General features: G+C 43.6%; 1 protein-coding gene and 1 pseudogene across 4 annotated transcripts in view; one reads left to right on the top strand and one right to left on the bottom strand.

Annotated features, from left to right (window-relative positions):
- Positions 1–2,706: 2,706 nt before the first annotated feature.
- GPAT4 (glycerol-3-phosphate acyltransferase 4) overlaps positions 2,707–18,499 on the top strand; it is a 40,650-nt gene continuing 24,857 nt past the window's right edge. For 2 of the 4 annotated variants that reach the window (XM_036297192.1, XM_036297195.1), the window contains exon 1: positions 2,707–2,826. The gene's annotated coding sequence lies outside the window, so the exon portion shown is untranslated. Of the gene's footprint in view, positions 2,859–17,932; positions 17,988–18,499 lie in introns of all 4 variants that reach the window. The other 2 variants (XM_036297194.1, XM_036297193.1) reach the window with 2 other exon arrangements.
- On the bottom strand, positions 11,270–11,519 carry LOC118649801 (annotated as a pseudogene).

An 18,499-nucleotide genomic window follows, 5' to 3' on the forward strand; every position in this document is an offset into this window, starting at 1 on the left:
CAAACCCATGACCCATTAGTGCATAGGACGACACTCTAACCAACTGAGCCACATGGGCCAGGGCTGATCCCCTTCTTTGAATGGACTATCTTACATCAGGCTTTAAAAAATTATTCACACAGCTTTTTGTAGAATATGAAAATACATTCAAAAATAATCTAGAATCAGGGGTGGGCAAACTTTTTGACTCGAGGGCCACAATGGGTTCTTAAACTGGACCGGAGGGCCGGAACAAAAGCATGGATGGAGTGTTTGTGTGAACTAATATAAATTCAAAGTAAACATCATTACATAAAAGGGTACGGTCTTTTTTTTTTTTTTTTTTTTTTTTTTTTAGCTTTATTGATTTCAAACGGGCCGGATCCGGCCCGTGGGCCGTAGTTTGCCCACGGCTGAATTCTAGATAGTCCAAATTCACAGTGACAAGGAATTTAATGGAGGACATAAACCTGGTCATGACATAAGCAGTGAGCCTTCTCTATAGATAAATCTGCTTTGTGTCTAGTTTTCAAGCATTACTTGCTCATTTATCTTTCCCATTTGTATTACTCGTTTCTAAAAATGAATATGCCAGTGATCTGCCCAGATCACTGACCTTTGCAAACAAAACTGTGAAGCCTAAGGGAACTGTATTAAGCCAGTTCTTGTTGGTTTTCTCTTCAGAGGGAAGTTTGATTGTCTTCCTGTGCCGACGAAGTTTAGGGAATGTGCCAGTGAATGTTTGCAGACTCTGTGTGTATGTGTGTACCCAATAATGAAGTCCACTATTTGGTTGGGCAAAGAGTCAATCAACACTGTTTTTGTTCGGTCTCTAATATGTGAGAAACATTTTTAAGTTTCAAAATTATTATATAGAAAGAATTATACCAATGGCAAAGGTTGTGAAAAAAATGTAAACATGAACACACAGGAGAGAGCAGATGATGGACTACGTGTAAGTTTTGACTGGTTCTGGGGCAGGAAAAAAACACACAACAGACATAAGAACCTAAAGAGCATTTAAGATAGTGGCCGCTTAAAACCCCTCTCCCTAGCATTGGGGAGGAACACAAAAATGTACGCTGTCCAGTTCCTTCTTCACCTAGTTGAAGATTAGACATGGCCATGCATTCATTAGTCAACTTTGCATCATTGAGACTCTGGCAAAAACTGCCCATATAGGGCGGTGGGGGCTTGCCCCGGGCGGGAATGGCTAGGGGGTAGGGAGTTCAATTGGGGAAAAAGGAGACATATGTAAAACTTTAGACAATAGCCAGAGCCGGTTTGGCTCAGTGGATAGAGCGTAGGCCTGCGGACTCAAGGGTCCCAGGTTCGATTCCGGTCAAGGGTCAAGGGCATGTACCTTGGTTGCAGGCACATCCCCAGTGGGGGGCGTGCAGAAGGCAGCTGATCGATGTTTCTGGCTCTCTATCCCTCTCCCTTCCTCTCTGTAAAAAATCAATAAAATATACTTTAAAAAAAACTTTAGACAATAAAAAAATAAAAAATTGCCCATATAGTGAGGGTTCAATGGAGGTGTGCTAAATGGATACATTGAGTTTATGATAGGTGTTGTGACATATAGTGTGGGGATGCGTGACCCAGTGTTTTGGCGCAGAGTCATTCTTAAAGTCAGATTTTGAGGTCTCAGAATGTGGACTTTACCACCAAGATTTATTATCTGATTATTTAGCTCGGAAAAACAGGGCGTGGAACAAACAAGGGCGGGCTTGGTATTGGAGGCAAAAACGCCTTTGAAGGAGGACCTGTTTCAGGGGCGATGCTAAGCTTGAGCTAGGCATTTGAAGTCTGAAGAGATGGTGAGAAATTCACGTGCAAACTCCAGCAGGCACCCGCCAGGGGTGGGCAAACTTTTTGACTCGAGGGCCACAATGGGTTCTTAAACTGGACCGGAGGGCCGGAACAAAAGCATGGATGGAGTGTTTGTGTGAACTAATATAAATTCAAAGTAAACATCATTACATAAAAGGGTATGGTCTTTTTTTTTTTTGTTTTATTCATTTCAAACGGGCCGGATCTGGCCCTCGGGCCGTAGTTTGCCCACGGCTGGCCCTAGCCTCTGGCAGCGAGATGAGTTCCACATGTAGGGTGCACTGGGCAGGGTGCAGCGGGCGGGACCCCGCATGCCAGCCCTGCACCCTTTGGCTGCACTCGGAAGGCAGGGGAGACAGGGGTGATGCGCCGGCAGCTCACCTTTCTTGAGTGCCCGGCCGCGAGCGCAGCTCTTCACCTCCAGAACCGCATGCACCTCACTGCACACTCACCACGTCCCCAAGAGGACGCGGCCCTGGGCGACTCACACCACCCTCCCCAGAACGGATGCTACGAGACCGAGGGGGAGCGGCCAGGATTCGGGCTCTGAGGACACCCCGTTTAGGAAGCGCGCCTCTTATCAGAGCGGGAATGCGGGGACAGGGGGGTGCCGGACCTCGGCGAGGGGCCGGAGACCCGGGCCTCGGGGCACAGTCCCAGTCTCGGCAGCACCCGCCCGTCTGGGACCGAGGCCCCGCGCTCGCCAGGGGCGGCTCAGCGGTTCCCGGGCGCGCCCACCGGGGGTGGGTGACGCGTCACCACCTCCCCGCCCCGCCCCGCCCCGCGACCCCCTCCCCGGACCCCCTCCCTCCCTCCCCCATCCGGCCCCGGCGCGCGCGCTGGGGTGAGGGGCGTGGGAGCCGACGGCGGGAGGGCGGGGGGACGCGCGGGGCACGTCAGAGCGGCGTAGACAAAGGCGGCGCGCGCACGTCTGACGCACGGCTCGGCGCGGCGGCGGGCCAGGGGGGAGGGGCCGGCGCCGGAGGGCCGGGGAGCCGCGCAGCCTCGCGGACGGTGAGTACGACCCAGCCGCCTCCTCCCTGAAGGTCAGTGGCCTCGGGGGAGCCGACAACCGAGCGTGGGGTTCGGGGCGAGGGGCCTGCGGGCCGGGGACGCCCTCCCAGCGCCGCGCCGGCGGCAGGAGGCACCATCGCGGCTGCCCGGGGTGGCCCGGCCAGTCGGAGCGTTCCGCCCCGCGGCCGCAGTGGAACCGTCCGCGCCCCTTCCGCCGCCCCTGCGCCGGGAGCCCGGTCCCCGCGCGGCCGCCCTCCGCCCGGGCCCTCCCCGCTCCGCCCGGTCCTAGCGACGGACTCCTAGGTCCTCCCGATTCCGGGGTTCCCCGAGCGCGCCAGCCCCTCGCGCCTGGGGATGCAGCTCGGGAGACTGCAGGGGGTGTCAGGCGTCGCGAGGAAGTGCCCTCGCCCATGGTTTCCTTTCCTGTGTCCTTCGGCTTCCCGGGATGTCTATTCTCTCTCGTTCTCCAAGGGAGCCCCGTTTTTCCTTTCTGTACCCCCGAAATCCCTTGCCTTTGCGTGTTGCTTTCACGCGCTGCGAGGCATCCTCCCACCAGGGGATCTTGTTGATTTCCTCGCTTTCCGTTTCGCATGGGGTTTGACTTTTGCAGTTGGAAAGTTAGGGAAAATGCACCATGGGAACCATCACAGCATAGCTCCGTGGAAGGGCGTTCCGCTCTGTGGTATACAGCGTGCCTCTCCCTGCCATGCCCTCCTGCCGTGGATCTTCTCACTGATAACCTTGGGATCAGTTGTAGAATTTCCTCTTTGGTTCATTTTCCTTCATTTTGGCCGGACTTGGAGTAGCTTTCCTTAGTTTCAGGTCTTGTAGATTCTATCTCAGCCCAAGGGAAATGGTGTGAGCAGCAATTATCCTTATGCCAAAGACTGTGATCATTCCAGTTCGGTGTTCTTTTCTCACTTTGACAGTGATGTTGTGTGTGTGTGTGTGTGTGTGTGTTTTGTGTTTTTTGCGTTTTTCAACTTCATATTGATGGAGGATTTCCGACATACAAAAGTAAATAGAATAGTAAATCAGCAGATAGCCATCATCCAGCCTCCACAGCTCACTGTATGGCAAAGCCTGTTCCATCTGTGTCTCCATCCATTTCCCCCTCCTTTGTATCTTTGGGTTAAATCCTTGATGTCAAAAGTAGCTTGAGATTCAGAATAAAAATCTTGCTGTCAAATAGTCAGCATGTACTTTTATTGGGACACAGTCTGCTATTAGAAGTCCTTCAGATAAGAAACATAGCCAGCACTGGAGAAGGACTAGAAAAGGGTATGAAAAATGATTAAGTTGCTGGAGGGCAGGTTAAAACAAGTCTTCCAGGTCAGGATGAGAACTTCCAGGTCATCTTGTCTAACTTTCCATTATTTTTTTTTAAAATGTATTTTATTGATTTTTTTACAGAGAGGAAGGGAGAGGGATAGAGAGTTAGAAACATCGATGAGAGAGAAACATCGACCAGCTGCCTCCTGCACACCCCCTACTGAGTATGTGCCCGCAACCAAGGTACATGCCCTTGACCAGAATCAAACCTGGGACCAGTCAGTCCACAGGCCAATGCTCTATCCACTGAGCCAAACCGGTTAGGGCTAATTTTCCATTTTTGATGAGCCCTCAAGGTCCAGAGAGGTTCAGTGACTTGTCCAGATCTACAGGAATAAGAGGCTGAACGGAGCTGAGGAGACACCTCCCAACTCCTCGCTTGCTCTTTCCACTGTACCACACTGCTTACCTCTAGGTTGTCTTCAGGAAAGAGAAATGTGTGGAAGGGCTATGACTGAAAACCCTTACACTGAAGGGTTTGGGCAGTTAAATGTGAAAAACGTTCCCACCAAATTCAGGTATAATACAACTAGGAGATAGGCCTCAAATTAGTTCTTAAACTACATTTGGGGCAAATGTCTACTAGTAATCATAGCTTTTCAGTCATATGGGAAAATTGTGACCCTAGAACTAGAATAGCAGACTGATAATAAGAACAAGCTTTTAAAAGATTAGGTAACATTCACAACTATTTAGTAGTAGTTGGAATATACCCCAGAGGTTTTGCTTATTGATATCGGGGAGAATAGCCCTTTCCAAAAACATTCTTTCTTGCCATTAACAGATAAGAAACCTGGGCTGGATGAATTGTGGGTTGGGTTTTTTTTGTTGTTGTTTTTTTAACCGTGTACATATTTCCTAGCACACTTTATGCTATTAAAATTTCCTATCTCAAAAAAGACAGGTAAGTTCAGTATTTGTGTCTCAGTTTTCTTTTAATATGGGCATAGTCTATCTCCAAGGTATATAGAGTTCTTTGAGTTCAGTTTATATAATGTAGCACAGTTGTTTATAAATTTCTTTCAGGGCGGACTTCTGTGAGTTTGTGACCTAAATAACAATAGTTATCATGTGTATCTGTTACTGGGGAGATGCAGAGCCCTCAGTTCAAAGATGTTACCAGGGAGACTCAGAGCCCTCAGTTCTTGTCTTCTTGAGGGAAAGATTTTTTAAATATATATATACACACACACACACACACACACACACACACACATACATATATATACATATATATTGATTTCAGAGAGGAAGGGAGAGAGAGAGGGAAACATCAGTGATGAGAGAATCATTGATTGGCTGCCTCCTGCATGCTCCACACTGGGGGATTGAGCCTGCAACCTGGGCATATGGCCTTGACCAAAATCAAACCCGGGACTCTTCAGTCTGCAGTCCGACACTCTATTCACTGAGCCAAACCAGCTAGGGCGAGGGAAAGATTTAAATCAAGAGACAAAGTGTAGAAAAGCAAGCAAGAACTTACTGACCGCAGCAAAGCTATACTTAGAAGAGCGAAACGGAATGCATAGAAGAAGCAACAAGATAGACTAGACTCGGCTGCTTTGGCTCACTGGGAAGTCAGAGAAAGGGGGCCTTGGAGACAGGGTCCGGGGGTCAGCCTGGGCGAGCTGCTGCTGCCCGTTGCTCCCCTGGTTGCAAGTCTCATGGGATCCCTTAGAGCAGTGGTTCTCAACCTTCCTAATGCAGCGACCCTTTAATACAGTTCCTCGTGTTGTGGTGACCCCCAACCATAACATTATTTTCGTTGCTACTTCATAACTGTAATTTTGCTACTCTTATGAATCCTAATGTAAATATCTGATATGCAGGGTGTATTTTCATTGTTACAAATTGAACATAATTAAAGCATAGTGATTAATCACAAAAACAATATGTAATTATATATGTTTTCCGATGGCCTTAGGCGACCCCTGTGAAAGGGTCGTTTGACCCCCAAAGGGGTCGCGACCCACAGGTTGAGAACCGCCGCCTTAGAGGTTATGGGGAGGAGATGGGGGAGAGAATGGCGGGGGCCTGCTCCCTGGAGGGAGAGTACACCAGGACCTTAAGCTATTTACCCTCTGGTTGGGGAGAAGTGCAAACCATTTAGGCTGAAGTGTAGGGAAGATAGCATTTACTAGGTGGCTGCAAACTGCTGTTTAACTATTTGTATTACTTTCCCTATTTCACTTGTTCTGGAATTTTCCTATCTTTTTACTATTCTATAACATCCAGTTTATGCAAGTACTACTGGAATAACAGCATCTTGGTGTCTTGGTAAATCATCACCCCTGAAGACATGGGGTAGGGGGCTTGTGTATTTTGTGTGATTGTTTGTGTTTATGGTGTTAAAAAGAGTGCTGTGGTTAGTCTATCAGGATTTTAGCTTAAGTTGCTATTTTCTGCTAAAGAATAAACCCCTTCTCTCATCTGTATGCACATCACAAAAGGTTACCTTTTATTTGAAAAAATCTCTTACTTTCTGGAGATACAAGCCAGAGGTTTAAGCTTGAATTGTACTGCAGAATTGTTTCTTCAAGTAACAGAGCCTCATTGTGGTATGTCATTTACATCTTATGTATCATTATGCTTACTTATGTGAGGGCTTGACCAAATGTCATCAATTCATTGGAGCAGTAAGTAATCTACATAATGATGTTTACTGTAGCATGATGAATGCTTTGTAAGAGTGCAGAATTGTAGAGTTAGGAAAGTTACAGGTTCCTGGAGTTTTTCCTAACTCCATTAAGGTGCTCTTTCACCTTTAAAAAACTTACATACATATCATATGTACACGCCATACAATCACAGAGGCTTGTCTCCTTTTTGGCGGCTCTTTATTTTGTCTCGTATGATAGTTGTGTGTTTTGTGTGTACTTCCCATTAAACTATAAGCTCAAGATCTGCAATACTAGAATAATACTTTGTGAAAAGTAGGAGCATATTATAGTTGACTTTTTAAATTAAAAAACAAAAAGTGAGGAAACTTAAATCCAGGGAAGCTAGTAACTAATAGACCAGATAGTAACAGAGCTGTAGCTCAAACCTAAGACAGCTCCTGAGTTCCAGGTGTAAACCCTTTGTATTGTACCATTTTGTTCACACCTTGGAGGAATTGGGGGGGTGGAGGGGGAAATATATGTATATATATTTTTTCTTACCTGTTAGAGATATATTATTTTCAGGGTCTGCTTTAAAAGTATTTGATCACTGCTACCCAGTAGAAATATAATATAAGCCTTGTAGGGATCGAGCCTGCAACCCGGGCAATACCCACTCTTAAAAAAGGTAAAAAGAGCCCTAACCGGTTTGGCTCAGTGGATAGAGCGTTGGCCCGCGGACTGAGAGGTCCCAGGTTCAATTCTGGTCAGGGCATGTGCCTTGGTGGCGGGCACATCCTTGGTGGGGGGTGTGAGGGAAGCAGCTGATCGATGTTTCTCTCTCATTGATGTTTCTAGCTCTCTATCCCTCTCCTTTCCTCTCTGTAAAAAATCAATAAAATATATATATATTTTAAAAAAGGTAAAAAGACTGCTCTGGCTGTTGTGGCTTAGTGATTCAAGTGTTGGCCTATGCACTGAAGGGCCATAGGTTCTATTCCTGGTCAAGGGCACTTACCTGGGTTGCAGAGTCAATCCCTGGTCCTATTTGGGCACTTGCGGGCGGCAACCAATCGATGTATGTCTCTCTCTCTCTCTTCCTCCCCCTCTTCCACTCTCTCTAAAAAAATCAATGGAAAAAAAATCCTTGGGTGAGGATTAACAATAAACTAAAATAAGGTAAAAGGAACAGGTGAAAATAATTTTAAGAATATATTTTATTTAGCCCAAATTATAGAATATCACTTAAACATGTGACCATCATATACGTTATTAATGAGGTCTTCATTGTTTTCATCCTAAGTCATTAAAATCCAGTGTGTACTTTACGGAACATTTCGTTTGGCCCAGCCATGTTTCAGGCGCAGGAGTCATGTGTGGGTGGCTGCTGTACTGTGCAGCACAGGGTCACTGCCGGTGAGCATAAAGTTGGAGTGTTTTATGTTGCTTAGTAACATTCGGTTCTGAGGTTAATGTAGAGTTTGTGGTTGTGGTCATTGGTTTTTTGTTTTTTTCTTTCATGTTCTAGTGATTTTTCTTTGAACAGTTAGGATTGTTTTGAGTTTGTGGTGAGTTGAACAAAGAAATCTGTTTCGTAAGTTTTGTGCCTTTGAGAAAAATGCTTTCTCATCCTTTTTTTGTTGTTGTTGTCTGTGGGATTAATTTCCTCATTTTTTTAAAACCATCTTAACCATTCTTAAGTATAGTTCAGTAGTAATGCTTTCCCATTTTAAATGAGACTGTTAGTCATTGGGGAGGAAAAGCTTGACTTCTAAAAAATGGCCTGTAACGAATTCAATAATAAAATAACCTAATAAAAAATGGGCAAAAGATTTGAACATTTCATCAGAGAAGACATACATACAGGTGTCAAATTAGCACATGAAAAGATGCTCAATAGCATTAGTCATTAGAGAAATACAAATTAAAACTTTCAGATAACACCTCACATCCACTAGTATGTGTAAAATTAAAATACCGATTATGTCAAGTGTTGGTGAAGATGTAGAGTTTTCATACACTGCTGGTGAGAATGCAAAATGGTACAACCAGTTTAGAATGAGGTTTGGCAGTTTCATAAAAAGCTAAACATACCTTAGTCTCAGTCTTTCCACTACTTCGGATTTTCCCTAGAGAAGTGAAAGCATATGTCTATGCAAAGCCTTGTCGATAGCAGCTTTATCTGTAACAGCTCCAAGCTGGAAAAACCCAGCTGTCCATCAGTAGGTGAATGGATAATATTGTGATATATCCATACAATAGAATACAGCTCAGCAATGAAAAGGAATGAACTACTAACACATGAAAGATTCTCAGAATAATAAAGCTGAGTGAAATAAACCAGAAAAATTGGGGTGTGTTTTTTTAAAAATATTTTTTTTTTATTGATTTCAAAGAGGAAGGGGGGAGAGAGGGAGAAACATCAATGATGAGAGAGCATCATTGATTGACTGCCTCCTGCATGCCCCTTACTGGGCATTGAGCCCTCAACCCAGGCATGTGCCCTGACCTGGAATCGAGCCATGACCTCCTGAATCATAGGTCGATGCTCAACCACTGAGCTACTCAGGCAGGCCAGGAAAATAGGTTTTTAAAGAAAAAGACCAGGAAGTTGTTTCCAGTTATATAAACAATACTCAAATGTAAAACACCAATTTTGAAATTGAGCTGTTAGAGCAGTGTTCAGGCTTCGTAATGAAATGTCTAGGGCAGCCGTGGGCAAACTACGGCCCTCGGGCCAGATCCGGCCTGTTTGAAATGAATAAAACTATTGAAAAAAAAGACCGTACCCTTTTATGTAATGATGTTTACTTTGAATTTATATTAGTTCACACAAACACTCCATCCATGCTTTTGTTCCGGCCCTCTGGTCCAGTTTAAGAACCCATTGTGGCCCTCGAATCAAAAAGTTTGCCCACTCCTGGTCTAGGGTCTTAGAGCTCCAGCAAGTCAATTTGTTCTTTTTTAAACTGATGGCCCCCAATATCAAAATATTCTATATCGTTTGTCCTTTTTTTTTTTTGTTCTCCCAGCTTTGAAGACTTACGTTGCTTTCGGACGAACTTGGTACCATGTTATTTATTACCCAGTTCCAATTCAAGTTAAGCTTTTCTAGGCAAGGGGAAAATATTTAAAGTCAGAGTGACCTTAGGCCAAGACCCTGAAACTGACTATAATCCTGTCTTCATCAAAATGAGTTGAGTTATCCTTTGGCCTATCATTCTGGCTTTGTCTTGGACCATTTATTTTATCCAGGATTAATGTTGGCTGTATGTATATTCTTAGTTTTTAGCACTTCAGCTTCACTCTAATCTAGTAGCTCTGAGTGCTACCCTCTCTCCTTGGACACATTTATATACTTTCCTCCTAAGCGGCAACATCCTATTCAAGCAAATTTTTTATTTATTTTTTTATGTTAAACTTAGCACCACACATATTTCTGTTGTGTTCTTGCACACATTTGTTTACCATCACATCAGAATTGGGGTATCTGATGGGTCTGTGTCTTGACAGTACACTAGGAAAAATGAGTGGTACCCTAAGGCAAAAAAGAGGTCAGCCTGGGGAGCAGATCTGAGTTCTAGTTCTGCCTCTGGTACTGGCCAAGTTTTAAATTTGTCCCAGTTATTTAACCCTTCCAAGGCTCAGTTATTTGAGCCATAAAAAAAAGAGGTTGGACTAGAATTCCCAATGGTTGACTAATAGAGTTGCAGTTTATCATTTATTATTATTGCCTCCAGCTTTGTAGTGACAGTTACTTAGTAGTAACTTCTATTTATTGAGTACTTTGTGTCAGGCACTATACTGATCACTTGCATTCTGTCAGTCTTCACAGCAATACCACAGGATACATATTATTCCCATTTTACAGATGAGAAAATTGAAGCATGGAAAGTTGATATATTTTCCTGAGGTCACACAACTAGAAAGTAATGGAGGCTGGTTTTGATGCAGCTTGTCTGATTCCCTGCATATTGAACCATCACGCTTTACTGCTTCTCTGACATTCTACTATTTTAAGATTGGAAAGGAAATTTAAAACATCTGGTCTAATCACCATACTATATCCACCATCCTGCAGAATCCAGATGAGGGTGAATATCTTTCTAAACAGTCTATTTAAAGATTTTTTTATTTTATTGATTTTTTAGAGAGAACGGGAGGGAGAGTGAGAGAAACATGGACACGAGAGGGAAACATCAATCAGCTGCCTCCCGGCCCCCCCTATCAGGGATCAAGCCCACAAACCAGGCACCCGCCCTGACTGGGAATCAAACTGGTGACCTCTTGGTGGTGTCTGGGACAACACCCAACCAACTGAGCCACACTGGCCAGGGCTAAACAGTCTCTTCTTTTTGAACAACTTCTCTGAGATTCTTATCAGCTTTATTGAGATACAGTTCACATACTATACAATTCACCCATTTAAAGTGTACAATTCAGGTGTGTGTTTTTGAATCTAAAATGTGTTTAATGGGATGCTTCCCCACTCATCTTGATGGGAGTTGTTTTTAGTGCTGCTTCCTTCTGAAGGAGCATCCTCTGTAAGCCTTGCCTTTCCTACTGTTGAATGGCAGAGGTCAATGGAGCAACCAACACACAAACTGCCGTTTGTGCGCGGCTAAAGACGTTGGTGATTTTATAGCACCCTGGGCATTTCACCTCCGTGAAGTAGGCATTGGGGCTCTGCACCAGGTGCTGCTTCTCGTGTTTTCTCTTCTGGAGAGGATGAAGGAGATCCTTAGTGAGAGGCATGTTCTGGGAGGACCTCACTGCCAAAAAGGTGCTTTTCGGGTTTTTATTCACAGATATATGTGACCATCACCACAGTCAATTTTAGAATGTTTTTATTAACTAGCCCAGCTGGCATGGCCCAGTGGTTAGAACATCAGCTTGCACACCAGAGGGTCATGAGTTCCATTCCTGGTTGAGGGCGCGTATCTGGGTTGCAGGTTTGATCCCCACCCCTGGTTGGGGCTTGTGCGGGAGGCAACCATTTGATATGTCTCTCACATCATGTTTCTCTCTCTCTCTCCTCTTTCTCTCTCTCCCTACTACTTCTCTGTCTTCCTATTCTTCCCAGCCTTAAGTAGCACTAATTATTTTCTGTCTCTAAAGATTTAAATTCACAGTAAGGAATCACATAATATATGGTCTTTTGTGACTGGCTTCTTTACCTTGATGTGTTCTTTTTGTTAAACCTCACCCGAGGATATTTTTCCATTGATTTTTAGAGAAAGTAGAAAGGAGAGGGAGAGAAAGAGAGAGAAACATCGATGTGAGAGAGACACATCAATTGGTTGCCTCCCACACTTGCCCTGGTGGCCGGGACCGAGCCTGCAATTGAGATATGTGCTCTTGACTGGGAATTGAACCCAGGACCCTTCAGTCCACAGGCCAACACTCTATCCACTAAGCCAAACAAGCTAGGGCTACCATGTTTTCAAGGTTCATCCATATTGTAGCAACTACCAATACTTCATTCCTTTGAATGGCCAAATAATATTCCATTTATCAGTGTAAAAACGTACAAACCTATTCAAGCAAATTTCTTATACTCCACTACTCCCTAAATTTTTATAAAAACTTATTTGAGTCAAATAGAGGATACTTTTGGAAGCAAGATTTCAATAAATTGAGAAAAATGCTTCAGAGAGTAACAGTTTGCAGTTTCTTTATGCATTTGAGATTAAGCAGGGTTCATAAATAGATTGCATGAGGTAGGAGAAAGCAAGACAGGGATCAGAATATGTGATAGTTAAGATTATATCTTCTCTTGAAGGTGGTCATGCTTAAAGGAGGTATCTGAAGCGGGGGCATTTCAAAGTTGTATTAACCCAGATGCCCAGAAACGACAGATAAGGCTGGCTTAAGGCAAAGGTAAGCCTCTTACTAAACTTACATGCCTGCACATGGCTGGCGTGGCTCAGTGGTTGAGCGTCGACCTATGAACCAGGAGGTCACGGTTTGATTCCTGGTCAGCACATGCTCAGGTTGTGGGCTCCATCCCCAATAGGGGGTGTATAGGCGGCAGCTGATCAATAATTCTCTCGCATCATTGATGGTTCTCTCTCTCCCTCTCCCTTCCTCTCTGAAATCAATAAAAATATATCTTAAAAAAAAAAGTTAAATGCCTGGGACATGACTACCCACCATGACATGCCCAGTGAGGAATTTATGATCAGATCACCTTAGGAGGTAACTTTCCATAAAAACCTTTTTCATCCACACCTTGTGTGGATAAAGCACATTTTGTTTATTCAGTTGATGGACATTTGGGTAGTTTCTACCTTTTGGGCTATTCTGAATAATACTGCTATAAACATTGGCACAATTTTTTATGTGGATCGTTGTTTTTAGTTCTCTTGACTATATACCTAGGAGAACTGGGTCATATGGTAACTATGTTTAACCATTTGAGGGACTACCAGACTATTTCCCAAGGTGGCTGTACCATTGCACAGTGCCACCAGCAATGTGAGGGTTAGATTCTTCATATTAAGCTAAAATGTGCACCCCTGTACCTGCCAATTGTAATAGCATTTCTCTTGTCTCTGGGTAGCCAGAGCCAGTCTGCTTTTTCTGGATGACAGCCAGCTTGATCTGAGTGCTCGCTCACGCTAAATGGCTTCTACCAGGTTTCATGGTCCTGTAACGTAGTTAGATCTCCTTACCAGCTCTCGCACAAATTGGCTCAAAACTTCTTTGATAGGCTTAGTCTTTGCCAGAGCACTCACAGAGGGTGCCACCTCTGATCATGAAACATTTTTCCTGATTTCTACAGACCTTGTTTCCCCTTAGCGTGGCCTGGCAGTACTGGCTCTGGCTGTTTTCCCTCTCTGTCAGGCAGGCCCCACAGCAGTTTCTGAATGGGATCCGCGTGATCCAGCCATATCAGCGGATTGTATGCACCTTAGGCAGGTAGTACTTGAAACCAAATCTCTCGTTAGTGTAATGTCATGCCTTCTTGGGAAATACCTTCAAATGCCCCATCCTCCTTTCTAGTAACAGGAGCTTAGAATAGTAATAATAGGTAATATATTTTGAGTATTTGCCTTGCTCTAGGCACTATGAAAGTGCTTTACTTTTGTTATCTTGGAACATTACTTCTAGTAGGTATTGGTTTAGTAGAAGCTTAAAGAAATTAAGTACCTGAAGTCACTCACACTACTGGTTAAGTGATCAAGTCAGGATTAAAACACTAGTACGTTTCTTTTGATTTTTGAACCATGAGATTATTACCTATTCAAAATGACAAATATAATTTTAAAGATACTAAAAAGATAAATAGTAAACTCTCCTTTCCATCTAGCCAGTCACTTGTGTATCTTTTCAGACATGTATCTTTGCGAGTGCATATGAATTGTATATATTTTTCCTTTTCTCCCCTCCCTTACAATTGGTATTTATTGTGGACATTATTCTGTATCAAACTGGGAGGTTGTTTCTTAGTGCATATGTGTGTGTGTGTGTGTATGTGTGTGTGTGTGTCTTTTTAAACAGATGAATAATATTCCATTGTATCCTCTATTAGTGGACATTGATTTTTCTTTTGGTATTACAAACAATGCTTCAGTCAGTAACCTTGCACATATATTATTTTGCACATGCTTTACTACAGGGTTTCTCATCCTCAGCACTATTGATATTGGGGCTGGATAATTCTTTGTTGTAGGAGTTGGCCTGTACATCATAGTACATTTAACACATCCCTGCCCTCTGTGCACTGCCAGTAGCACCCCCATCCCAAGTTGTGACAACCAAAAATGTCTGCAGATATTACCAAACGTTCCACAAGGTATTAAAGAATTGCCCCTTGTTGAGAACCACTGTTCTAATTTATCTTTAGGATAAATTTTTAGAAGTAGAAATGCTGGAACTAAGATTATGTGCATTTAAAATTGTGATGGCAATTGCTAAATTGTTCTCCATAGAGGTTGTGCCATTTTACACTCTAACCAGCAGTAATTGAGAGTATTTTCTCATTTTTACCGATACTGTGGTACAAATTTTTTTCTGCCATCTTACTATTGTTTTAACTCATATTTCTGTGCTTTACAGCTTACCTTTTATGGAGCACTAGCGCTTGCTAGGCATGTAGTAGTATTTGACTTGTGGGTTTTGTGACATACTTTGAAATGCCTTCCCCTCTATCTAGCCCTCTTTTTTTAATATATTTTATTGATTTTTTACAGAGAGGAAGGGAGAGGGATAGAGAGTTAGAAACATCGATGAGAGAGAAACATCGATCAGCTGCCTCCTGCACACTCCCCACTGGGGATGTGCCTGCAACCAAGGTACATGCCCCCGACCGGACCGAACCTGGGACCCTTCAGTCCGCAGGCCGATGCTCCATCCACTGAGCCAAACTGGTTAGGGCCTATCTAGCCCTCTTAAAATTTGGTACCAAGAACTGAAGACAATACTCTGGGTTTCTTCTGATAATGGTCTCTATATATAAAAGCCCAAGTGACCGGTGGACTGGTCGCTATGAAATGCACTGACCACCAGGGGGCAGATGCTCAATGCAGGAGCTGCCCCCTGGTGGTCAGTGCGCTCCCACAGGGGGAGCACCGCTCAGCGGGCTTACCAAGCGGCAGCATGATTGCGGGGCAGGCGCAGTGGGGCTGGGATGAGGAGCTCCTCCGGGCCACCTGCCGTTTCACTCATACTGCATCCCCGAGGCATCCAGGATTGTGAGAGGGCACAGGCCAGGCTGAGGGCACAGGCCAGGCTGAGGGCGCAGGCCAGGCTGAGGGACCCCACCGGTGCATACCATTTACTGAGACAGACATTGTGCTTGGTGTGCTTTAAACATGCATTATTGCCGTGTAGCCGAAGCATTTATTTGTAATAAAATGCTGTATCTTTTTCCCTTTGAGTTGGTGTGTGGCATCTCTCTGGACACAGTCTGGTGGTCATGGTCTCCTGAAGTAGGATGTGTCACAGAGAGCTAGCTGAAAAGCTTTTGATTCTGCAGTGAGGAATCACAATAGTACTGGCCTTGTGATTTGGTCAGAATTGTTTAAATGCCCCAATTTAAGTTTGTAACTTCCCTCTATTACTTTCTCTTCCAGCACTCTTCCTTGGTAATCATCATTTTGTGAAATTTTGACTTTGTGTCTGCTAATTTGGTTAATACTTTTCTCAAGGCATATTTGTTCGCCACCAAGTATCTAACACCTAACAGTGAATGTTTGTTGAATGCATGCACTGAATCCGTCTGAGAACTGAGGTACGCTGGAAATTGTGGGCCTAAAAGCCCAGATTTGCCATTCAGAGTGTTGAAAAGTTTAGCTAGTTTAGCAGTGGGCTCTGTCACATTCCTAGAATGAAGCCATCTTTCCTTTTAAAAAAGTCAGAACCAGTTGGTTCTTCTGTTTTTCTCTGGACCATTTGGGCTTTTAGGGAAAATTTGGTCCAGTGACTCAGTGATTTTGGCTGAAAGCTGTGGAAGTTAAGAGTACAAGTAAATGTTCCTTAGAGTTCATGGCTTCCTCTGCCTCATGCTTAGGAGTCATAGCTGTATTTACTTGAGACATAGTGATACCCTCTCGTAAGTGAGCAGTTACCTAGAAATTGTAGTGTGATTGAGTTCTGATGTGAGCGATTTTCTGATATTTCCAGAGATCACAGTCTGTGTTCCGGGGGCCTTATGGCACAGTTACCTCTGCCTTTAATGACTGCTTTGCTCCTCCAGCAAGATGTTTGGAACCCTGTTTGATAACTGCAGCTTGCTTGCTTTTTCTCTACTTCTAAGAATTTATAAGAGGATTGTATAGTGTTGGCCAGATAACTTGTTTGGCTAGTTTGGCTGTTCTCTGTTCTGGAGCCTGGCACTGGTAAGTAAACAAGAACTCAGGTGGGGTGGGACAGTACGGGGAAGTCCACTACCTCTCAGGAGGAAGAGTAGCTGGGTCCTGGGTCAGCAAACTCTTGTAAAGGATCAGATAGTAAATATTGTAGGCTTCTCAGGCCCTGGTCTCTGCCACATATTATTTTTTTGTTTTTACAATTCTTTAAAGATACAAAAACAATTCCTAGGTCATGAGCTTTGTAAAAACAGGCCATAGCCAGATTTTGGCCCATAACCATATGATGATTTGCCAACCCCTGAAATAGGTGAAGAAATTAGTTGATTGCTTAAAAGTGTTTAATGTTTTGGGGACATGAATCCAACATAACCTTTGAAATTCTCAGTTGATTATAATTCAAAGAAACTCTGGCATGGGAAAGTCAAAGTGACCCTACTTTCAGTCACCTTGGGTACAGGACCTCAAGGTAACCTTGGCCAGAGTGACAGCAGCTGTCCAATGGGACAGGGATCTTGCTGCCTCTTTCCCATGGGAGTGCTGGGCAAGGGTGAGTGGTATGGAAGAGTGGAATGGAGGGGGGACCCTAGAATTAGGCTGGAGTAGACACGTTTAAGGAATACAGTGTCACAGCATATTAAAAGTTGATTGAGTCTCAGAAATACATCTAATTTTCTGAACCTCTGTTGGGATGTAGTTAGAAATCTGGCATGTATAATCAGTTTGGCTAGTTTATGAAAGAGCAGTTTTGTTCTTTGGATTCTGAGAAGAACACCAAATTCTGATACATGAGTCCAGATTTGCCTTGTGGTTTTTCTCTGATCACAAGAAGTTCTGTAGAGCAGGACTGGCATGAAGGAAGTTTTCATTTATTTCAGGGTAGTCTGGGAGGTAGGAGAGCATAGTGGTTAAAGAGCAGGGGCTCTATGACAGATATACTTGTCCAAATTTCTACTCTACCACTTACTAGCTATTTGACCCTGAGTAGCTTACTTTATCCTCTAAGCCTCAGTTTCCTCACCTGTAAATAGCAATGACAATAATAACTCCATCACAGGGTTGTTGTGAGAATTAAGTGAGCATAGTATATGTAATATGCTTATTATATTAGCTCATTGTCCTGTCGTTAGTATTCGACAAGTGTTAGCAATAATAATGGTAATGTGAAAGTGGAAGATGTTGAGGATCAAATGCAGGAACTAGTATTTGTGACTCGGTGCCACTGAACTGTCATGGCTTTTAATCACTAGATGTGTGGGAATATAATGGGAGCAGTAATGGGTTAGGAGTCAGAAGAATTGGATCTGTGTCTACCTTGCTTGGTTTCCTAATTGGTAAAATGGAAATAATATGTGTTGACAGGTTGTAACATCACATGTGAAAGCTGAGTTCTATAAAGCACTGGACAAAATTTAAGGTAATTTCAGTTATCTGTTCATTCATTCGTGAACTTCTTAATATATTGAAGTAGAGCCTGAAGGTAATTGGTGTGAAGCCAAAATGTTTGTAGAGGGGCTTGAAAGATGCTCCCAAATTCAAGATTCACATTGCTAAGTTGTGGTCAGGGATGAGTAATACAAAACGGGAATACTTCTGTAAGGTATTTGAAATAGTAGAGTTCTAAAAAGGAGTGGCTATTTTAAGTGAAAGAAGCCAATTTAACAAGGCTATGTGCAATATGATTCCAACTATATTCTGGAAAAGGCAAAACGATAGAGACAGTAAAAAGATTATTGATTGCCAGGGGTTGGGGCAGGGAAGAATGAACAATCAGAGCACAGGATTTTTAGGGCAGTGAAGATATTCTGTATGATACTGTAATGATGGATACACATCATTATAAATTTGTCCAAACCGATAGGATGTACAAGAGTGAATTGTAATGTAAATTATGGACTCGGATGATTATGATTTATTAATGTTGGTTCA

The sequence above is a fragment of the Myotis myotis genome, unplaced genomic scaffold (assembly GCF_014108235.1).
Source record: "Myotis myotis isolate mMyoMyo1 unplaced genomic scaffold, mMyoMyo1.p scaffold_m19_p_3, whole genome shotgun sequence".
In the NCBI taxonomy this organism is placed as follows: Eukaryota; Metazoa; Chordata; class Mammalia; order Chiroptera; family Vespertilionidae; genus Myotis; species Myotis myotis.